The sequence below is a fragment of the Lampris incognitus genome, chromosome 2 (genome assembly GCF_029633865.1).
Source record: "Lampris incognitus isolate fLamInc1 chromosome 2, fLamInc1.hap2, whole genome shotgun sequence".
Classification (NCBI taxonomy): domain Eukaryota; kingdom Metazoa; phylum Chordata; class Actinopteri; order Lampriformes; family Lampridae; genus Lampris; species Lampris incognitus.
Window position 1 is genome coordinate 143,475 of NC_079212.1, and position 19,268 is coordinate 162,742.

The following is a 19,268-nucleotide window of genomic DNA, read 5'->3' on the forward strand; positions in this document are numbered from 1 at the left end:
GCATTATTACTGGTCACTATGGTCAACGTACGCTTGGCCAACAGAGGGCGCAGTGAGTCTCGTATTCCCGAAGCATCTGTAGGTTGGTGATTCTAGCTTTGTCAGTACGTCATGTGAGTGCTGAGACCACGATAGAAAGGTTCAGCGCTCGAGTAATATTTTGTATTCTCTACTTTTCTACAGGTAAGTTGATCATGATTATCAGTCTAATAAATGTAATGAAGTTGTACACTCGAGTGGATAGTAACGGTAATCATTAAGCAAGGAAATGTTGAGTTGGACCGTAGTTTAGCATGACGACGTTAGACTAGCAACAGCAGTAAAATGGCGACCGTTGACGGAGCGAGTCACGTAAATGTTGTATTCACAAAAGACGAGATGTCAATATGATAGAAGCCTTTGTGTCTTATTATAATAGGTGCTAGATCGCTGATTAGCTTGACTATCCGAAGACGATTTGTCATTAATTCATGAGGTTCTAGCTTAGCTAACCGCTAGCTTGGACTACAGTAAACCACTGCTGTAGCTAGCCTAGCTTACGGTCACCACGAGGTGGGAGACACTGCGCGTGCTATACGTACTGGTGCTAGTAGAATGGCGACTTAATCTTAACATATCGACAGCTGGCGAATCAGCCTGTTGTGGTGACCCACATCTATTTATCGAGAGACATTCACCTAAGAGGACGGTGTACCCTTTAAGGGAAGAGCCGAGGGGTCAAATAATGCGCTTCCGGTTCAGTCAGTTGTGTCGTTGTCGAATGCATGACATGCTAAGTTGGAGCTAGTAAACTACCTCTACTCTCCTGTCTCGTTGTTTTCTAACTCCACATTGGTGACCCCGACGTGATCGAACTACTAATACGACTGTCTGACGACGCCGGTGCTAACAACATGGCTATTGCTAACGCTAGCATTTACACCGCTACTGTGAAGCTACCCGACTTTTGGCAGCATAATCCACGGCCGTGGTTTCAACATGTGGAAGCCCAGTTCCACCTGAGAGGGATAACGCAGGATGCAACGCAGTACTTCCACGTAGTGGCGGCGTTAGACGCATCGACAACGGCGCGAGCAATGACACTGTTGGAAGCTCCGCCAACTGCTGGCAAGTACGATGCTATAAAGACATTCCTCCTGAAGCTATTTGAACTGTCGGAGCTGGAGAAGGCAGACCGTTTACTGTCCCTGAATGGCCTCGGCGACGGCAAACCGTCTGGGTTAATGTCTGTGCTGGGATCGGCTGATCCGGCCTTTCTTTTCAAACACATTTTTCTGAGGCAGCTCCCCGCACCTGTACGCACAGCACTGGCCAGTTCTCCTCTCGCCGCCTCCAAGGACTACCGTTCTCTGGCTGCTGAAGCAGACAGGGTTCTCCTGGCCAACCGGCAACAGTTTGTGCATGCCCTGCTGCCCCACCACCACCTGTGTACGACTATATGGATGCTGCGGTGACGGCCCGCCGCCAACCTGACGACGGGCTCTGTTATTACCATGCCAGATTTGGGGCAAAACGGTGTCGCAAACCCTGCAGTTACAGGGTTCAGGGAAACGCCAAGGCCGGCGCTCGTTAACGGCTATGGGCGCCGGCCGTGACTGCAAGCTGTTCATCAGACTCCTTGTCGGGCCGGCGGCTGCTGGTTGACTCTGGCGCTCAACGCAGCATACTACCAGCACAAGCTGTGGACACGATGACCGACAGTTACGGCCCCCAGATGGACGCCGCCAAGGGCACGTCCATTCGGACGTACGGTATCAAACATGTGGACGTGTGTTTTGGCGGCCGACGTTTCGGCTGGGACTTTGTGATGGCTGCTGTATCCACCCCGCTCCTAGGTGCGGATTTCCTCTGTGCTTTCAACCTGCTGGTGGATGTTAACTGTTGCGTGATTGATGCCGTTTCTTTTGCGTCATACCCCTGCACGCTTGGGGGGGCCGGAGCGCTGTGCCTCGCTAACAGACTCTCCACCGGGGATCCATACCAACGCCTGCTCGCAAATTTCCCCGAGCTCACCACACCCACCTTCTCCTCGGCGGTGACCAAGCACGGCGTGGAACATCATATCACCACAGTGGGCCCCCCAGTTTACGCCCGACGCCTTGACTCGGCCAAGCTCGCAATAGCCAGGGAGGAGTTTTCGACTATGGAGCGCCTCGGCATTGTCCGCCGTTCTGACAGCCCATGGGCTTCCCCTCTTCACATGGTTACTAAGGCCGACGGGGGTTGGCGCCCGTGCGGGGACTACCGTCGTCTAAACAATGCCACGACCCCCGACCGGTATCCCATACCGCACATACAAGATTTCTCTACCCACCTGGCGGGCGCTGCCATCTATTCCAAAATCGACTTAGTGCGGGGGTATCACCAAGTGCCGGTCCACCCACTGGATGTCCCAAAAACGGCTGTCATCACACCCTTGGGGCTCTTTGAGTTTTTACGTATGCCTTTCGGCTTTAAAGGGGCGGCGCAGACGTTTCAGCGCCTTATGGATTCTGTGCTCCGCGACATGCCATTTTTGTTTGTGTACTTGGACGACATACTCGTGGCCAGCGCGTCGGCGGAGGAACACATGACGCACCTCCAGACAGCTGTTCGACAGGCTCAGCGAACACGGCCTCATCATCAATCCAGCTAAGTGTCACTTCGAGGAGTCGTCCATCACCTTCCTCGGGCACCACATCACCCCACAGGGGGCCGTTCCCCTCCCTGCCAGGGTTGAGGCTGTCACCATGTTCCCCCGCACTGTACAGTCGCTGCAGGAATTCCTGGGCATGGTGAACTTTTATAACCGTTTCCTGCCCCGTGCCGCCCACATTATGAGGCCCTGCGGGGTAAGAAGTCTAAGGACGAGTTGGACTTGTCTTCGGGGATGGACGAGGCTTTTGTGGCCGCCAAGACCGCGCTGGCCAACGCTGCGCTGCTAGCTCACCCGTCGCCTGCCGCCCCCATAGCCCTTACAACGGATGCCTCCGACTACGCGGTGGGTGGGTGGGGGGGGCTGGCAGCCGTTGGCGTTCTTCAGTAAACAACTCCGTGAGAGCGAGCGCAAATACAGCACCTTTGATAGGAAACTACAACACGTGTCGGGCAAGGATAACTTCGTCGCCGACTGCCTTTCACGGGCGGTTGTTAACGCCGTTCACTTGGGACTCGACTACGCCGCTATGGCAGCGGACCAAGCCAAGGACGTGACCGTTCAAGACTACCGGTCGACCGCTACGGCTGGAGGACGTGACGTTCGACGCGGCCAACACCACCCTCTGTGACATCTCCACCGGTCAACCGCGCCCCCTGGTGCCTACTTCCTGGCGGCGCCGAGTTTTCGACACCGTCCACGGCCTTTCCCACCCGGGAGTGAAGGCCTCGACCAAGCTAGTGAGCGTCAAGTTCGTTTGGCCTGGGCTCCGTAAGGATGTTAGAGCCTGGGCCGGCTCGTGTGACGCGCCAAGGTGCACCGCCATACCAAGGCCCCTTTAGCGCCGTTTGTGGTTCCAGAGAGGCGGTTTGACCACGTCAATGTTGACCTGGTGGGTCCCCTGCCCCCCTCCCGTGGTTATACGTTCCTCCTCACTATTGTGGACGGGGCCACCACATGGCCAGAGGCTATTCCCTTGTCCTCCACGACGGCAGCAGAGGTAGCACAGGCGTTCATCGGCTGCTGGGTGGCCCGTTTCGGCACGCCTGGTGACATCACGAGCGACCGGGGCTCCCAGTTTACCTCGGAGCTCTGGACGGCGGTCGCTGAGCACCTGGGGGTGAAGATCCACCGCACTACGGCGTACAACCCGCAGAGCAACGGACTTTGAGCGGTTCCATCGGGACATGAAAGCCGCTCTGCGGGCAAGCCTCACTGGCTGCGACTGGATGGAGTGGGTCATGTTCGGCCCCGAAGGAAAGCCTCCAGACCTCCTCCGCTGAGCTGGTGTATGGCCAACCCCTGCGGGTTCCAGGGCAGTTTCTTCCAGATGCTACGGCTCCCAGGTCGGCCGCCTCTCACCTCGGTGCGTCCCGGAGCGCTGCCGGTGCCTTCGCTCCCGTTCCGATGTCTCAACACTGCCTTCCCCGGTCCTATGTCCCCAAGGATCTGCCATCGGCGAGGTACGTCTTCATTAGGCACGACAGCCATCGGTCCCCGCTGCAGCCGCCATAGGACGGGCCCTTCCGCGTCCTGGAGGCGGGGAATAAGAACTTTGTGGTGGACATGGGGGGGCAGGCCGGAGCGGGTCGCTATAGACCGTCTCAAGCCCATTCACTTGGACATTGGGGAGCCAATGCAATTGGCCCTACCCCCGCGGCGGGGGCGCCCTCCTAGGTCGGCACCTGCCTCGGTTTCCCCTCCTGTGAAGCGCAGCCGTTATGACCGCAGGGTCCGCCCCCCGACTCGTCACCTGTTTTCCCCGTGACTTTGCACTATGTCATTGACTGTTCTGTTGTCTCTTTTTATGTTCATGACTTGCACTTTTGCTGTTTTGCATTGTTTTGTGTAGGTGAATTCTGGGGAGGCCTGTGGTGACCCACATCTATATATTGAGACATTCACCTAAGAGGACGGTGTACCTTTAAGGGAAGAGGTGAGGGGTCAAATAATGCGCTTCCGGTTCAGAGTCAGTTCAGTGTCGTTGTCGAATGTATGACATGCTAAGTTGGAGCTAGTAAGCTACCTCGACTACGTCTACTCTCACGTCTCCTGTCTTGTTGTTTTTTAACTCCACACTGTCATCTTTAGACTAATGGGGATTAACAATAAATAGAATATATTAATGTGATAATGGGTTGATAACGATAGATAAAACACGTAATGGATTGTGACTGCGTGCAGGCCCGTAGCCAGACACATATTTGGGGGGGGGGGTCGGGCAACACTGCCGAAAGCTACCGGTAAATAAAATTCCCACACTGTATGGTAAATGTCAGCGTATTAATGGCCCATAGATAATCATCAATGCATTAATAAATAAAAGTGGGTCTTACCTTTATAAAAGCAGGTCCAATCGTCTTTTTTTGTCTGCAAAAGATGTCCAGTACCACTTCCGGCGTCACCACAATGTCTCTGTGCTCCGAGAGCAATGTCAGTCCATTAAGCCGCCTTTCCGTCATTGTACTGCGCATTTTGTCCTTGATCCTTCCCAGACGGGAAAAACTTCTCTCGACATGGGCACTGGTGACAGGAAGCGTGGTCAAAACGCGAAGATGCTTGGAAACGACTCACTGCTACAGGCATTTAATGCCTCAATGGCATTTTGTGGAACATAAGTTGCATCTTTCCATTTATCCCGCCAGGTGTCAATTTCTGACTTTACAACTTCCAGATGCGGTGACACTTCATCAGGATACAGGTTGGAGAGCGCTTGAGCTGAGCTGTCGTTCAGCATGCTGACCTTAGATGGCAGTAAGGAGCAGAGGTTGGAGATCACATTTCTGTTTGCTGAAGCGTTCCTTAATCTGTGAATAAGTCAAGCATGACTATGAAAAGCTTTTGCCGGTAGTGATTTTCACAGGCCATCAATGGATCCTCATTGCAGTCCATGCCTCTTCGTGGTCGAAATTCAACCCCATACTTGGCTGCCTGGGAGGAGGTCTTTTGGAAAATCTGCCTGAACTCCATCTCAGAGTTAGCCCTCATCTCATCTACCTGCTTAACAGCATCAGCAGCTGAAACGCAACTCACCAAGTCACAATTTTCCTTCTGAAGGAAGGTGGACAGGTGGTAGGTTTTTGCAAGCATCTTCTCACTCACATAAATGGACAGCATGAATTCTGCATTGTCAATTGAATTAAAGAGCTGAGTGGCTTTGACAGATGTGTCTCTTGTGAAGGTTTCACTGATTTTTCTGCAGGCTGGATCGCACAGGGTCTAAAAGCTCATTGAATGTAAATATTGCCTCGTGGCGTTCGACCCATCTCGTTTCACACGGCTTCGTCAGTCGCGTTTTCTTGCAGTCGGGTAAAAGACGCTCCGTCTCATGGCGCAAAGCCGAATCATGGGGGAAAAAAGTGCTGATTTCCGAGATAATTCCAAAGCAATTTCGCACCATTTGTACAGTGCAGCACTTGTTTAGGGCCAAATTCAAACTGGCTGGCACAGTGCACATAAACTGCTTGCTTGTGCTTCTCTTTGATTTTAGCTTGGGCACCATTTAAACGGCCACTCGTGGCAGATGCGCCGTCGTACCCCTGGCCACGTAAAAACTGTAAATCAACGCCTGCATTTGTAAACTGACTTTCGATTGAATTGGCGATTGCCTCCCCGGTTAAATTCTCTATCAACAAAGGACAAAAACTCCTCTGATGCTATATTGGCTGTCATGCTGGTTCACGTATCTGACACAGACAGAAAGCTGCTCCCGCCCTGAAACATCTTTCATTTCATCTGCCAACACAGCGAAACACTGCGCGGAGCTTAGTTTCTGCACCAGTTTATCACATCTCCAGTTATGCTGATTTATTTCATTTTGTACATCAGGACTGCAGTAGCTAGCGTTTACTGCACATTTACTCAAGTGTTGTAACAGTACTATGTCGCCCTAAACCTGAGTAAAGCCTTGAAATGTCCGTCATTGTGAGTTGGCTCATTCAATGTCACTGGTCCTGAATCAATATCACCTCTCAGGGCGAGTTCTTGGCGACCGCAAAATATCAACGTTGCAATGATGCTTTTGAATTTTTCTGTTTTCTTGGACTCGCTTTTTTCTCTCAGAATCGAGCCTCAGTGAAATTGCATCCATTTTATTGTTGAGAACCATTTGGAAATTGTCCGCTTTCAAACGTGATATGCCTTTTGTGCATGGTCTTTGGACGTCTCTAAAGCATGTTTCCAGTCTGAGAAGTGGACATTAATCAGCTTGCCAGCTTTTCTGTGCCCTTCCTTGCCCACATGCTCGACTACAAACGCAACACAGTGCTTACAGAAACAACCGTCGGCCCTTGTTGAGTATACTAGCTAGCCAGCTAAACTGGTCAATCCCATGACGTTGGAAACGCAGTTTACCTCCTAGTTTTGTAGGGAATGTTTGTCCGATATTGGCCGTCCAGTCCAGTGAGTATATTTCTCTTCTCTGTTCGTCTGATATTTTCCCACCAATATAATCCACAAAGTCGTGTGAAAACGTTTCCGGGGTAGAGGACGGCGGGCGGGTCTGCTAACTCTGGCTCCGTCTCCGATGAGGAGGGCAGTGGGTCTGCTAACACTTGCTCCGGGAAATCGGTAACCTTAGTGACCAGATCATCTGTAATGTTCTTGTTTTTCTTTTGAGTCGGGACACTTGAAACAAAAATCACTGATTTTACGAATATTAACTTTACTGCTCTTGCCTGATTTTACAGGTAGCTTTCGGCGGCTCCATTGCTTTTGAAAAGCAAACTATAGATCGACCATTTACTTAGCATAACCAGTGGCAGGTTGCTTAGCTGACTCGTCAGACCCCTGAGCCAATCAAAAGCCTGTGATTGTATTTGTTTTACGAAACTGACCAATAAGATACATCATGTTTGGAAACATGATGTACCACATTGAAGCACTCCAAGCTAAGTGATAATTCACTTAGCTTGGAGTGCTTCAATGTGGTACATAGTGTGGTCCACTAGGGTTACTTCACTAGAATTCTTTAACATACTATGAGTAGCCAGTGTCTCTACCTCCAGAACTGCAGCTCAATTTCTTTGTCACACACACTGTGCTATACTATACTGGAGAGACTGGGGTCACTCTGTTTTCATGAATGTATAATCTGGGTCCAAGTGTTGAACAGCCAAAATATTTTCATGAAATAAAGCTCAAGCACCAAGGAGATAAGATGGCATTTGTGTGTGACATAATTTGCATAGTTTATTTAGTAGAAGGAAGTAGATTTACAAACGAACACTGCAATTTGATGTACCAGGTATGACCAACTTGTACAGACCTCTCTGATTCCCAAGTCAAGCAATGTTTTTTGTTTTGTGAAAACACAAAATATGCTTGCACAAAATATTATCAAGCAGAAATGGACTTGGAAAAATAATTTTGGTGCCCACCAAGGTTACAAACTTAAACAATGTTCCCTGCAATTATTGCAAGGTTTGTTTTTATTCAAAAACATAATTTCTCAACTAGCTATAATTTCCTATACCTTACGATGGCAAAGAGGCCATCTGCAAATTGTGGTAATGTTAACAGATTGATAATAAAAATTGTTCGTTTCGAGTAAAAACAAATCTGAGTTGATGGATTTCAGGTTGCTAAATGTTAACTTGCTGAACACTTGGTTGTATTAATTATCTAAACACTTGTATATTGTAACTTACAACAGTTCGCTGTCTATGCATGGTGTGTATTACTAGCGCAGATGTAAACAATGTTAGGCTAAACTGGGAACCTAGCTCTCTCAGCTGATTAACTCTGTTATGGAGTCAAATGGCCAGTATGCATCTACACAGCCACTCAACTGTCATAAAAGTTGTTCAGGAAACCTAAACTCGATGGTATAACTTACTTCAAAATGGTGCTTTCACCGTAGGTCTGCCACAGTTGTCAGTCGCTTGCGTAACTCGTGAGCTGTGGAAATTTTCTCATCCTCAATTTTTGACAAGCAGTGTTGGCTGTAAAAATAAACGCTTCTTTCAAGAAGAGGTGAAATGAGATGTCAATCGGCATCAAACTGCAAGTGATAGAGAATGAAGTTTTAGTATGGCATCTGGGCTGGCCAATCGGATGTCAGGGGTGTCCAGTGCCACCCCAGACACCCCTCTGGCTCCACCTTGATTGAGTGGAAGTTTTGTGATTGCACAGCAGCAAATTGTTGTCAGATGTCTAATAAACTGGCTAACAACCGTTTTTTTTTATTTTGTTTTAATTTCTTGACCTAGCAAGCACTGATCAGCACTCACTACCTGCTAAACATTTTTAAAGTAGTTTTATATTTCATTCAACCTGATGCAGCACGCACAGAGATCGCTAATATAAATGGCAGGGAAGCAAGGAAAACTTTCATTCTGCTGTGAGTATTTGCGGAGGATGGAGTGCCCTCTATTGTCCAGAAACGCACACTATGTGCTGAAATGTAGTCGAGGTTTTCTTGGTGCAATGTTTCCATCCGAGTGTCAGCCTACCTGGACTAGCAAATTGCTAATGCTCCTGCATAAAGATGGTTGTATTTAATTTGCAGGCACCGGAATTGATGGACTCAACACCCTCACAGAAGGGACAGCCCACAAGAAAGGTAATTAAAAACTGCTCTCTGTATGAATAAATGTTCCTGAATTTTGAGCTGCAATTGTTCAGTTATTTAGCGTTTGGTTTTATGATTGTATGGTTGACGTGTGTACAAAAGGGAAGCACTATAAAAATGCCAATGTACATATCTAATTTATAGGCTCCAGCATCCCTGAGAGCAGGATAAGCGGTTTGGATAATCGATGCATGGATAACAAAAGAATTCATGCATTGACATACCCTTGCATTAATGTAAGCCTTGTCTTGTCAAAACAGGCAGCAAAATATATGCTACATTCTCGTAAAGAAGAACTTGGACGGAGGCCCAAAGACCCAGATCCAAACGCAGGCCACAGCTTTGACACAGACTCTGTCACGGATCTCAGCAATCAGTCACCAAGAAATGTAAGTAGTTGTAGTACTCTTTAATTCTTTTATTTTTTGGGGAGAGTGCATATTAATTAAATCATAAATATGCCAGATTTAGCCTGTCATGTGGTCCTACCTTATCAATAACCTACAAACTTCATCTGAACACATTTTGCACAATTTACTAATTCACTTTCAGTTGGGTATGAATTTGAATATAATTTAGTGAAAACATCTCACATAAGCAATTACAGCTCTTTTTAAGGCTTGTTTTCTATGATTAAACTATTTGTATTTTTGATACTGGTTTATGCCTACATTCCATTTTCCCCATCTCTTCTGTTCATGATATAGAGATGAGTGACTTATTTCATATGGCCACATACAGCTCGCTACCCCTGCAGCAGACGGCTATTAAATGTACAAGTACTTGTTGTTCTTATTTGGTTGATGTAGTTGTTGTTAGTTTCAAATACCACAATTGTACTTATTTAACTGAACTTTATTTGCGCGCTCAACAGCAAGTGGCCACAGCCTACCAAACATTTCAACAAGTGCCTTTCACTAGCAGCGCACCTTCCTCCTAACAGGAGGATTACTGTGAAGACTGCAGTAGAAGTGACCAACAAAACAGGCTACTATATTATAGGCACCAACAAAAGTTAACTTAACAGTTGTCTCATTTAAGGCTGCAACTAACAAATATTTTGACGGTCGAATAACTTATCGATTATTGATACAAATAATCAATTATTCAGATTATGACTCGCACAGTTACTCAATGGCTCTTATCTATCTGCTTTCAAATGTAGCTTGAGGTTGTTTTAGGCATGCGGTAACAATAAAGAGACCTTCATTCAAAAATGTATTTTTTTTTAATGAATGGTTAACTAGGACTAGTTCTGTGAGGGCAGTTGTTTGCTGGGGTGTACAAGTCTGCTTCCTTTGAAGAAAGCCATCCATGGTAGCATTACAAGATCCAACAAACCCACAACTTGATCCAATTAATTTGAATGCAACCCACATTGGGCATGCACGCATAGACAAGTTGTAGAAATCTTTCACATATTCAAGTATCAAATCCTCCGGTGTTCTCCAAACTCTTGTTTTCAGCAGCAACACTATCTCCAGCCATACATGTCACCATGACAACAATGCGACGTTTAAGCAAAGAATTTCCAAATGGCAGACAGGCTCTGGTTTAACATTGTAAAGTTAGGGCACATATGGAATGTGAACAGGATGGTTGTGAATGTCCAATGTCATTAATAATTGATTGAACAAGAGAAAATGTATTTCGAAACAGAACATGTTACAGCTCATAACGTGGAGTAACATGGCTTTTAACACTAACATTGGCTATACTAGCTAGCCAGCTAGCTTAACGAGACCAATCTTGATCATGCAGAGAGCCAACGTGCCACCTCTTCAGATTTTGCGTCGCGTTGATCAGTGCATAATTTCTGTTGGTTGGTTAGTAGACGTAGCTCGTACTAACGGTCACATTGTGAGATGGTCATCCTAACTTTGTGACACTGTCAGACTTTTGTCCCAGGTTATCTTCGGTCGTAAGACTGGAATAATGGCCATCTTTGAACCTGTCTCGCAGTGCAACGCAAGACCACTTTTAGAACCCCGACCAAACATATCGCCACGTTTAGTCATCTGAGACGGCCCAAATCGCATAGTCTGTAGGAGAGAGATAATGTTACAGAATTTTTTTTTTCTTTTTCCAAAAAAAAAAAACACACCCAAACTCCAAATCTGCCTGGAGACACACCAGAGAGCCAATCGGTAATGAGCAGGACAGCCCTCCCAATGGCACGTAAACTGACGATGATGATTGCTGCCTTCAGAAACTGCAGGGGGCTATTATGAAAGTAGTTGTCATATATGGGGTTTTAAATTTTCAGTTAAGACAAAAACAATGTTCTTTTACAAGGAAAAGAACTGATAATGAAATAAAACAAATTATGTAATCAAGAATTGGAGAAGTGGAACCCTTTCAGTTTTTAAGGATATGGTTCGATGAAAGAATTACATGCTTATCCATTCCGAAAGTAATGGACAAATGTAAGAAGGTACTAAATGTAATGGTGTTTAGTTGGAAGTGAATGGGGCAGATGGAACTGCTTTGAAGGCCATATAGAATGGTTTACTTTGGTCAGTATTAGATTATGGCTGTGTAGTGTATGGGTCAGCAGCCAACATTGGGGAAAAAAATGAGATAAGGTACAATATCAGGCTTTGAGATAATGCAAAGGTGCATTTTAAACAAGCCCAACAGCGGCATTACAGGTAGAAATGGGAGACATGCCACCAGAAATGAGAAGGATAGTTATCCTTGAACTACTGGGCTAATTTACAGGGCCATAGCCAGGATCATCCAACACTAGACACTTCAGTCCCTTGTTGGGAAAAGGAGAGAAGGGAAACAAAAAGCTTTGGATGGACAATGACATGGAAAGCAATAGAATTTGAAGTAGATCAATTAAACATTGAGCCAACAGTGCCTTTGCCAGCAATACCACCTCGGATACTTCCAGATTCCTCAGTAGAGTTCCCATTATTAGAAAAGAACAAATGTAAGGATTTGAATTCTGATTGACATAAAATACAGGCTTACATTGATAATTACACAGTTGCATCCAGATTTATACGGATGCATCGAACAGGTCAGTAAATAATCAAGATGGGAGGTGAATTGTAAAGAAGAAACATCCAAATTTACCGTATCCTTAATCCATCAAACTCTATCCGCATCCCTAACCCTAATTCTGGGGGTATCTCTAAGCCAGCACTGGCGGAGGCCCTCTGGTGACACGCGCTGGCCCGGGCATTCAACCCTTAACTTTAACTCCGAGAAGGTCAGTATTATCCATCAGAAATGCCATTGCCATGGTTCGCTTGCCTACTGTGACGAGTTAGTCTCTGTTGCTGTGGTGTTCTTTGTGGGATTGTCTACCTGAGCAAGTAAAATCTTACCCTAACAAAAACCCAACCCAAAGGTGTGGAAAGATCCGGCAATTAATTTTATCCAAAACTCTGAGAAGCTCAAGACTTTACATAAGAAATGCCATTGCCGTCGTTAGCTTGGCTACTGCGAAGTTAGTCTCTTTTGCTGTGGTATTGTCTGCCTGAGCAGATAAATCCCATACCCTAACCAAACCGAATCATGTAGAAGGAGGCATCCGTTAATTTTATCCAAAACTATCACTCTGAGAAGCTCGGTGCTTTCCATTATAAATGCCGTTACTGTGGTTAGCTTGGCTACCGTGAAGAGGTAGTGTCTGTTGCTGTGGTATTGTCTACCTGAGCTGATAAAACCCTTACCCCAAGCGAAACATGTTGAAAGAGCCGTCCAGTAATTTTATCAAAACTTTTGCTTCGAGAAGCTTGGTACTTTCCATCAGAAATGCCATTGCCATGGTTAGCTTGGCTACTGCGAAGAGGTGGACTCTGTTGCTGTGGTATTCTCTGTGCGATTGTCTACCTGAGCTGATAAAACCCATACCCTAAGCGAATCATGTAGAAAGAGCCATCTTGTTCTACAGCTTTCAGTCAGGGTTGGTGTACGGTTATGGTCAGCAACAGAGACTGTCTGCCTGTGCAGATAAAACCCTTATACTAAACCTATCCCAACCCCTTAAAAATGTAAAAAGAGCCATTTGTTAATTGTATACAAACCTAAAGCTCCAAGACACTCAGTATTTCCCATCAGAAATGCCATTGCCGTGGTTAGCTTGACTCCTAAGAATTAATCCCACAAAGAATACCATAGTAACAGACTGTCTTGGCAGTTGCCAAGCTAACCACTGCAGTGGCGTTTCTGATGGAAAGTACAGAGCTTCTCGGTGTGAAAGGTTTGGATAAAATTAACGGATAGCTCATTCTACTTTTTTTTGTTAGACTCAGGGGTAGAACTAAGGTAAAAAAAATTTTCTCAGCCAGTCTCTGCTGTAGGATTGTCTACCCTAGCAGATCAAACCCCAGCCCTAAATGTAAGATCCATCCGTTAAGTTTATCCAAACCTAACTCTAACCAAAAGCTGCAGAAGACTATTTTTAGCGATAATTTCTGCCGTTCTTAACTTGAAATGTTTCTAAAGTGATTCCTGCCAGCCATGATTATGGGCTGTCGTGAATCTTCCTGAGCGCAAAGCGGGTACAGGGAAGTTGTTTAATGACAAAGTCTGCTTTTATGACTGTTGAGTGCTCCTTTATGGGAGCTTCGAGGAAGGAGCGCATTCTGAGGGGTTAAAAAGGGGGGAAATTCAGAAATCGACCAGTTTTATCCAGACCTAAACGTTAGTCCTTACCCTAAAAACATTAAATTGAAATAGCAGACAACTTCAAAAAAAGCTTATTACTCTAAACCCCACCAATAAATTTTCAAGCTTAAAGCAGGGCAAACTAATCAAGATGGAAGACGATGGGAGGTGAATTGTAAAGAAGAAACATCCAAATTTACTGTATTCTTAATCCATCAAACTCTATCCACATCCCTAACCCTAATTCTGGGGGTATCTCCAAGCCAGCACTGGCGGAGGCACTCTGGTGACACACGCTGACCCGGGCATTCAACCCTAAACTTTCACTCCGAGAAGGTCAGCATTATCCATCAGAAATACCATTGCCATGGTTCGCTTGCCTACTGCGAAGAGTTGGTCTCTGTTGCTGTGCTGTTCTTGAGAAATGTGTTTCTAAAGTGAGTCCTGCTACCCACGATGATGAGCTGTGATGCTTCTTCGTGAGCATAAAGGAGGTACAGAGAAGTGGTTTAATCACAAGTTCTGTGCTTTAGTGGAAAGAAGCATGCTCCGAGTTGTAAAATGCAGAGAGCCATCAATTTTATTTAAACGTAACCCTAAAAACAAACTGCCGTAGCAGTGAACTCCAAAAAAAAATCATTTATAATGCTCCAACCCCCACCATCAATTTTTCAAGTTTAAATGGGGTAAACCAATTAAGATACAAGACATTGGGAGATCAATTGTAAAGAAGAAAAAACAGCCAAATTGAACCTACCATTAACTCTAATCCTGAGGGTTTCTCCAAGCCGGCGCTTAGGCACTGTCCACCTGAGCAAATAAAACTTTACCCAAACCCTACCTAAACCGAAACATGTAGAAAGAACCATCTGTTAATTTGATCCAAAACTTTGACTACGAGAAGCTTGGTACTCTCCTTCAGAAATTACATTGCTGTGGTTAGTTTGGCGACCGCGAAGAGTTAGTCACTTTCTGTGGGGATTATCTGACCGAGCAGATAGAACTTTACCCCAACCGAAATGTAGAAAGAGCCTTTCTTTAACTGGATCCAAAAATCTTACTCTGACGAGCTCTGTATTTTCCATCAGAAATGCCATTGTCATGGTGAGCTTTGCTACCACGAAGAGTTGGTCTCTGTTGCTGTGGGATTGTCTGCCTGAGCAGGTAAAACACTTACCGTAAACCAACCGAAACATGTAGAAAGAGCCATCCGTTAATTTTATACAAACCTAAAGCTCCAAGACACTCAGTATTTCCCATCAGAAATGCCATTGCCATGGTTAGCTTGATTCCTAAGAATTAATCCCACATTCGCGCCCCGGTCTCGTCAGATCCGACTATGGCCGGACTCGATGAAGCAGCAATCATTGGCAACGCTGTCTTCGGGAGGGGGGCGGAGTCGGCTTGTGTTCGTCATGTGAATGCGTCTCTGTGTGTGTCGAAAAACAGTGGTTCGGCTTGGAGTCGCCTTTTCACGAAAGTGGGGAGGCGCTTTCCTTCGAGACTGCCGGCCGGAGAGATGCAGTTGGCGAACGCATGCAATACGAGGGTGGGTGTTTGAATTAAAATAGGGATCAATTGGCCACTAAATTTGGAGAAAAAAAGGGAAAAAATCAGAAATAAATGTAAAAAAAAAAGAGAGAATTAATCCCACAAAGAATACCATAGTAACAGAGACTTGGTGGTTGCCAAGCTAACCACTGCAGTGGCGTTTCTGATGGAAAGTACAGAGCTTCTCGGTGTGAAAGGTTTGGATAAAATTAACGGATAGCTTGTTCTACATTTTTTTTTGTTAGACTTGGGGGTAGAACTAGGGTAAGAGGTGTTTTTTTTTTTTTTTTTGCTCAGGCAGCCAGTCTCTGCTGTAGGATTGTCTACCCTAGCAGATCAAACCCCAGCCCTAACCGTAAGATCCATCCGTTAAGTTTATCCAAACCTAACGCTAACTAAAAGCTGCAGAAGACTGTATTTTCAGCGATCATTTCTGCCGTTCTTAACTTGAAATATGTTTTTAAAGTGATTCCCGCCAGCCACGATTATGGGTTGTTGTGAATCTTCCTGAGCGCAAAGCGGGTACAGGGAAGTTGTTTAATGACAAACTCTGCTTTTATGACCGTTGAGTGCTACTTTATGGGATCTTTGAGGAAGGAGCGCATTCTGAGGGGTTAAAAAGGGGGGGGGGAATCCACCAGTTTTAGCCAGACCTAAACCTTAGTCCTAATCCTTACCCTAAAAACATTAAATTGAAATAGCAGACAACTTAAAAAAAAAAAAAAGCTATTACTCTAAACCCCACCAACAACTTTTCAAGCTTAAAGCAGGGTAAACTAATCAAGATGGAAGACAACGGGAGGTGAATTGTAAGGAAGAAACATCCAAATTTACTGTATCCTTAATCCATCAAACTCTATCCACATCTCTAACCCTAATTCGGGGGTATCTCCAAGCCAGCACTCTGGTGACACGCGCTGACCCGGGCATTCAACCCTAAACTTTCACTCCGAGAAGGTCAGTTTTATCCATCAGAAATACCATTGCCATGGTTCGCTTGCCTATTGCGAAGACTTAGTCTGTTGCTGTGCTGTCCTAGAGAAATGTGTTTCTAAAGTGAGTTCTGCTACCCACGATGATGAGCTGTGATGCTTCTTCCTGAGCATAAAGCAGGTACAGAGAAATGGCTTAATCACAAGTTCTGTGCTTTTGTGGAAAGAAGCATGCTCTGAGTGGTAAAATGCAGAGAGCCATCAATTAATTTTATTTAAACCTAACCCTAAAAACAGCCCTAGCAGTGAACTTCAAAAAAAAAGTCATTTATAATGCTCCAACCCCCACCATCAATTCAAGTTTAAACGGGGTAAACCAATCAAGATACAAGACAGTGGGAGATCAATTGTAAAGAAGAAAAAACATCCAAATTGAACCTACCATTAAACTCTCTCCATAACCCTAATCCTGAGGGTTTCTCCAAGCCGGCACTTAGGCACTGCCCACCTGAGCAGATAAAACTTTACCCAAACCCTACCTAAACCGAAACATGTAGAAAGAACCATCTGTTAATTTGATCCAAAACTTTGACTACGAGAAGCTTGGTACTCTCCTTCAGAAATGACATTGCTGTGGTTAGTTTGGCTCCTGCTAAGAATTAATCCCACAAAGAATACCATAGTAAGACTGTCTTGGCAGTTGCCAAGCTAACCACTGCAGTGGCATTTCTGATGGAAAGTACAGAGCTTCTCGGTGTCAAAGGTTTGGATAAAATTAACGGATAGCTCAGTCTACGTTTTTCTGTTGGACTTGGCGGTAGAACTAGGGTAAGAGGTGTTTTTTTTGTGTGGCTCAGGCAGCCAGTCTCTGCTGTAGGATTGTCTGCCCCTACTGTAAGATCCATCTGTTAAGTTTATCCAAACCTAACGCTAAGCAAAAGCTGCAGAAGACTGTATTTTCAGTGCTCATTTCTGCCGTTCTTAACTTGAAATGTTTCTACTAGAGGAACCCTGCTGCAATGTAGCGGTTTGGTTATCCACCCGTCTAAATCTTGCTCCTCTTCATCTTGCCAGCTAACCGCCTGCCCTTAAACCCTCCAACTCCCTCCCCCAAATGCTCAATCATCTGAAATGCCGAGAAAAGTGGTTTACCCTCCTACTCCAACTCCCTCCCCCCAAATGCTCAGAATCATCTGAAATGCCGAGAAAAGTGGTTCCCCCCCCCTACTCCAACGCCCTCCCCCCAAATGGTCAATCATCTGAAATGCCAAGAAAAGTGGTTTTTAGACATTTTTAGAAAATGCATATTTTGCATAAGTATGTATAATTATTAAAATTGTTTTAATTTTCTGCTATTTTTCTGGTCCTCTGGAACAATACCTACCACCGCCAAAAAAATTCGGATCATAAGGGCATTTTTGCAAAAATGCATTTATTTTGCATAATGCCAAATATTTCTAAGTCCGATTTTTAAAAAAATTTTTTTTATACATAGGTGGGAAAAAATGAGCTGCTCAGACTCATCTGAAATGCAGAGAAAAGTGGTTTTTAGCCATTTTTAGAAAAATGCAAAATTTTAATTTTCTGGGATTTTTCCTTTACTCTGAGACGATACCTACCACCTCCAAAAAGAATTAGGATCATAAATGCTTTAGTTTCCGGTCCCGCTCCCGCTATCTACACTAAACTAACAGACATATACGCGCACACATTACGAAAACCTGAGTAGAAAGTGATTCCCGCCAGCCACGATAATGGGCTGCCATGAATCTTCCTGAGCGCAAAGCGGGTACAGGGAAGTTTTTTAATGACAAACTCTGCTTTTATGACCGTTGAGGGCTCCTTTACGGGAGCTTCGAGGAAGGAGTGCATTCTGAGGGGTTAAAAAGGGGGGGAAAATCCAGAAATCCACCAGTTTTATCCAGACCTAAACCTTAGTCCTACTCCTTTCCCTAAAAACATTAAATTGCAATAGCGGACAACTTAAAAAAAAAAAAGAAGAGAAGAAGCTTATATTACTCTAAACCCCACCAATAAATTCAAGCTTAAAGCAGGGTGAACTAATCAAGATGGGAGGTGAATTGTAAAGAAGAAACATCCAAATTTACTGTATCCTTAATCCATCGAACTCTATCCACATCTTTAACCCCAATACTGGGGGTATCTCCAAGCCGGCACTCTGGTGACACGTGCTGACCCGGGCATTCAACCCTAAACTTTCACTCCGAGAAGGTCAGTATTATCCATCAGAAATACCATTGCCATGGTTCGCTTGCCTATTGTGAAGAGTTAGTCTCTGTTGCTGTGTTGTTCTAGAGAAATGTTTCTAAAGTGAGTCCTGCTACCCACGATGATGAGCTGTGATGCTTCTTCCTGAGCATAAAGCAGGTACAGAGAAGTGGTTTAATCACAAGTTCTGTGCTTTTGTGGAAAGAAGCATGCTCTGAGTGGTAAAATGCAGAGAGCCATCAATTAATTTTATTCAAACCTAACCCTAAAAACAGCCCTAGCAGTGAACTTAAACAAAAAAAAAGTCATTTAGATACCATTAACCCATTAAACTCTCTCCATAACCCTAATCCTGAGGGTTTCTCCAAGCCGGCACTTAGGCACTGCCCACCTGAGCAGATAAAACTTTACCCAAACCCTACCTAAACCGAAACATGTAGAAAGAACCATCTGTTAATTTGATCTAAAACTTTGACTACGAGAAGCTTGGTTTTCTCCTTCAGAAATGACATTGCTCTGGTTAGTTTGGCTCCTTCTAAGAATTAATCCCACAAATAATACCATAGCAACAGAGACTGTCTTGGCGGTTGCCAAGCTAACCACTGCAGTGGCATTTCTGATGGAAAGTACAGAGCTTCTCGGTGTCAAAGGTTTGGATAAAATTAACGGATAGCTCAGTCTACGTTTTTCTGTTGGACTTGGCGGTAGAACTGGGGTAAGAGGTGTT

The 19,268-nt window shown here is 45.2% G+C and overlaps 1 non-coding gene and 5 pseudogenes across 1 annotated transcript; all 6 read left to right on the forward strand.

Moving 5' to 3' along the window:
* The first annotated feature begins 13,613 nt into the window (after window positions 1-13,613).
* On the forward strand, window positions 13,614-13,816 carry LOC130108573 (small nucleolar RNA U3; annotated as a pseudogene).
* A 401-nt stretch (window positions 13,817-14,217) lies between these two features.
* On the forward strand, window positions 14,218-14,387 carry LOC130108593 (small nucleolar RNA U3; annotated as a pseudogene).
* Window positions 14,388-15,788: 1,401 nt separating this feature from the next.
* Window positions 15,789-15,995, forward strand: LOC130108565 (small nucleolar RNA U3). The gene has a single exon (XR_008809901.1). It is a non-coding gene; the product is annotated as a small nucleolar RNA U3 (small nucleolar RNA).
* Window positions 15,996-16,395: 400 nt separating this feature from the next.
* Window positions 16,396-16,557, forward strand: LOC130108580 (small nucleolar RNA U3; annotated as a pseudogene).
* A 1,455-nt stretch (window positions 16,558-18,012) lies between these two features.
* On the forward strand, window positions 18,013-18,194 carry LOC130108588 (small nucleolar RNA U3; annotated as a pseudogene).
* A 402-nt stretch (window positions 18,195-18,596) lies between these two features.
* LOC130108576 (small nucleolar RNA U3) lies at window positions 18,597-18,764 on the forward strand (annotated as a pseudogene).
* Window positions 18,765-19,268: the final 504 nt, after the last annotated feature.